This window comes from Pinus tabuliformis, chromosome 4_2, assembly GCF_031772625.1.
Source record: "Pinus tabuliformis cultivar Carrire ecotype Pingquan chromosome 4_2, CPIR1, whole genome shotgun sequence".
Lineage (NCBI taxonomy): Eukaryota > Viridiplantae > Streptophyta > Pinopsida > Pinales > Pinaceae > Pinus > Pinus tabuliformis.
This window is the reverse complement of record NC_142304.1, coordinates 205,022,519-205,027,113: the sequence shown is the minus strand read 5'-3', so window position 1 is coordinate 205,027,113 and position 4,595 is coordinate 205,022,519.

The window sequence follows — 4,595 nt, the reverse complement described above, 5'->3', positions numbered from 1 at the left end:
GGTGAAGAGGGGCTTCTTTGCTGGGAGGTTGATGCTGGGTCAGGAACCATCGGTTGTAACTCCTCCTGGATATTCTTGTTTATCAATAAAAACTATTTGAGTTTTTCCTCCATGCTTGTGTATCATTGATGCTTGTTACATTTGTATGGTTAACTTAAATCTGATCCTAAGTTGTTTATGAATATAGATCCATGTCTTTGTATAGTTTTCTTCTTCTGTGATCTTACAGGTACTTGGTGAAGCTGGGCAAGTAAGGGAGCAGGTAGCTGGAAGCTGTCAAAGAAGAGAGGGATTGGATCAAAGGATTAGCGCAAGACACAGGTTGGTTCTTTCTATTCCTCTCTGTCTATAGTTCATAAAGGAAATACGATAGTAGTTTTTCTCTGTTTGTTTCTAAGGCAGCTGTCACACCTTAGTGGGATAGAGAAGTTCTAAATAGACACTTTTCCCGGTAACACTTAGATTACCCTGGTGTCTTTTTATCTTCTTGATGAGTCTGACTTGGTTGTGAAACCTATCCTTTGTGAGAAATAGATTCAGCTTTCTCGTTGCAAATCTTTGAACAAACTTTGTTATAAGTTCTGAATTTCATTTTTACAAAAGCAAACATATCTGGATGTTTTTTGATTGGTTTGTTATTCTGAACAAATGAATCCATAGTTTACTGAACAACTAAGCAAAACGTCCTAAAAAAGAATTGAAGATTTTATTTAATTAGATTTTTAAAAGTTTTTAGATCTCAAAATTAGTTTTTGTAGTTTTGAGTGTTTTTCTAGAACTTGTAGATCTCTTTTGAAGCAAATTGTTTTTTGTAGTTTCGTGTTTTGAAAAGGGAAAGGGATTTATTGTGAGAATTAATTATTAGTCTCATTATGAGTTTTTATTGAAAAATACAAAAAGATTTTTTTTTTCATTTCCATGTTAAAAGAAAGAATTGTTTCTTAAAGAATTGCATTCTCGAACTCTTTCTTTTAGCGAGAATTTCATTGAAAGAAAAACTAATTGTTTATCATTTTAGGTGCATTTTTTAGTGTTTGGAGTCGAGTTTTCACACCATCAAAGTTTCATTTCCATACCTATTGACTTAAAGAAAAACCCATAAAAGCAACGCTTAATTAAAATTGATCTAGTAATCTTTTCTATTTCTAGGGCTCTTATCACCAATATAGCTTAGGCTAGTATCTTGGAGTAGGGAGTAATTAACTCTCCAAGATAGTTAAAAAAAACAAGTAGATACATCTTGCGATAGGAAATAAATCCAATTGTAATTGATACATTATGGGAAGCTTCTCTTAAAAGAGTCAATCACGAGATCATGTCCGAACCTTTGAGATAATCAAGTATGTTTCATTGGGAAAGATATAATATTTGCTCGTATTATAAACGGTAAACCTCGGATTAACCATTGTCGAGGAGCCTGGGGTCACTTGTTGGTAAACCTTGAATTGATCATGTCGAGGAGCCTTCAAGGGGATTGAGCTTTGCTACTCTGCCCTTGCACGTAGATCGGATCGTACACTGTTCCCCCAGTTGTATTTGTTCCTATTGGTAACCTTAGTGTCCATAAACTTAAGATTATTTCCTAAGGTGACGGTGAAGGACGAGTCTCACTGTACCTAGAGCAAACGTCGACTAGACTCACTTGGACTCTCTGGGGGGTTCTCTTCACTCGAGATGGTTTTGTGAAGAAACTTGTGCCAGTGTGTTTCATTAAGCAGGTTGTCGGAGTAACTGTTCCAACTGCCCTTTCTGTATTAAACTTCTACTAAGTTGGATTTCATCACCAACTAGTGTTTTTAGTACGGGAAGTTACTGTTTGTGTGTGGTTTGAACTCTTAGATTTTTTTAGGCGTGTGATTCAATTGTTTGTTTCTTTAGAGACTTTAGGTGGTTTTATTGAAATTTTCTTTGTTTGTGTGTGAGTAATTAATATTTAATCGTGGCTGAATTACCGAGACAATCTCGTAGACTTCAGGGGAAACCTCCTGAGTATTCACCAAGCCAGCTTGAAGGGCTATGAGCTCTTGTATCACCTAGTGACAGTAGAGTTGGATCACCAGAAGCCAGAGAGTCATCTTTAATTTTTCATCCCGATTATCAAATACAAACAACAGAGTCTATTCAAGAGCTAATTTCATTTTCCAAAGTTACTGGTAGTATTTCTCCTTCCAGTGAATTAGCTGAAGAACCTAAAATTTCTGAACCTGACACTGAACCTGTTGTTACTCCAACTTCAGGATTTTCTTCTCCAGCTTCTAGTAATCCTGGTTCACCTAGGGTAAGCAATATCATTACTCAAAATATTCCTTTTGGCCTCATTTATATTGAAGAACTTGTTAATCCAGAAGAAGACGTAACTCTTCCAGAAAACCAATAGATTTTAAATCTTAGGGAGCATGAATCAATATTCTACATTGCTTTTAGAAGTGATGCTTGGTATGTTTCATTGACAATTTTTTAGAAAACCCCGGTCTTAGTTTTTCACCACCTCGAATTCCTTTTCATCCTACGCCAAGAGGTTATTATCCATCATCGATCATGTCAAGACAGTCATCTATGTTTTCCAAAACATTAGAAACATTTTTATCCAGCGGTCCTTCTGTTCCTTCGGGGTACTAGTCACTCTCTGGTACTTTTTCAGGAGCATCTCCTCGACTGATTGAACAAGTGTTATCATCTGGAAGTAATGGAACTCAAGCGTTGAATGCAGAACAAATCCTTATGATGTCTGGTAATATTCCATATCCTTAACCTCAAGGTAGTCAGTTACCGCCTGGGGGGCAACCCCAAGGTAGTCAGTTACCACCTGGGGGGAAGCCCTAAGGTATTCAGTTACCACCTAGGGGGCAACCTCAAGGTAGTCAGTTACTGCCTGGGGGGCGACCCCAAGGTAGTCAGTTACCGCCTAAGGGGCAACCTCAAGGTAGTCAGTTACCACCTGGAGGTCTACCTCAAGGTTTTCAACCTTCAGGACAGTACATACCCCAAGGTCAACCCCATACTCAGTACATACCCCAAGGTCAACCCCAGATTCAATATGTACCTCAGGGTTATCAATCTCAAGGTCAGTACCCAAATCAAGGTTTCCAACCGCCTTCTAGTCAATCATTTTTACAAGGAGCTGGAAATGTACCGCTTAATTATCAGCCCTATGTTCAATCAGGTTATGGTCCTCCATATGCACAACCTTTTATGGGTCCATACTATGGAATGAACATGGTGTGGGATCCGTCTCAAACTCAACAGACTATGCAACCTAATTTGCAGTTACTTAATCAACCTAGACAGCCTTTGGTTTCTGGTCCAACCCAGCAACCTATCCAGCCTATCATTCAAATCCCTACATCTCGTATAGTTCAGCAACCTGGGCCTAGCTCACCTCGTACTCCACCTCAAACTGCTACAACTACTACAACTTTTGTTCAACCTACAACACATGTTTCTGGAGTATCTGCAGCTTCGGTTTCTACTACCCCTGCATCAGTGAAAATTCCTCAAGTCTCTGTGCCCCATTCAGGACCTACAGTTCAGACTTCGGTCTAGATGCCTACAGGACAAGCTAGTACAAGTACGATTTCCACAAGTCAACCGCAATTTACATATCAACCATACCAAGGACGGTATCAATTTGGTTCTACTATACAAAATCCAGTTTATCAGTATCAACCGTATCTTGGCTATACTTATCAACAGCCTCAACAACCCTAGTTTGGTCCGGTTAATCCTGGTTTTCCAGGAGGTTATAACATTCCTAATGAAAATCCGATTCCGGGTTATCCTGGATATCCTCCTCCTGGAACTGGTCTCATTACTCAAGGTTTTCGCGACCCTAACCTCCAGTTACCATTTATTGCAACTTTGGATTTACCTGATTTGTCATGCCTTACGAACGATCTGATTTACTATCTTCCGTATTGGCCGCCATGCCTAGTAAGTTGGCTAGTGCTATCCCAAAATTCGAGGGTAAGTCAGGCGAGGATCTGTCAAATCATGTTATGACTTATCACCTCTGGTGTGCATCTAATTCAATCATTGATGATTCAATTCGATTGCATCTTTTTCAATGAACTCTTATTGGTTTTGCAGCCAAATGGTACATTGAGTTACCACGAGGCTCTTTTTATAATTTCAATCAGTTAGCCACTGCTTTCTTAACTCATTTTCAGTTGCCCGTCAGATATGACAATGGCACGGAACTGTTAACTTCACTAAAATAATCCACGTCCACATATATCTCAGATCATATTCAAGAATGGCGACGTAGAAGGCATTTAGTGAAAGTTTTCATTCCGGATCAAATTTTAGCGGAATGGTTCATTAAATCATTGTTACCTAAAATCACTGAAGATGTAGCTAAGGGAGGAGTTGTTACTGAAGAGCAAGTCATTGCTCAAGCTCAGTACCTTGACCTCGTCTATACGTAGTCAAGTACTTTACATGAAAAAATCCCTGATCTTCCAAACACGATCAAATAACTGTAGCTCCTTTAGGGTCTCATGCCACTAATGGTATGATTGGTTCAGTTAGCACTAAAAGTAAGAAGAAATCTTCAAAGAATTCTTCTCCTATAATAACTTTACCTGATTCCCCGACAG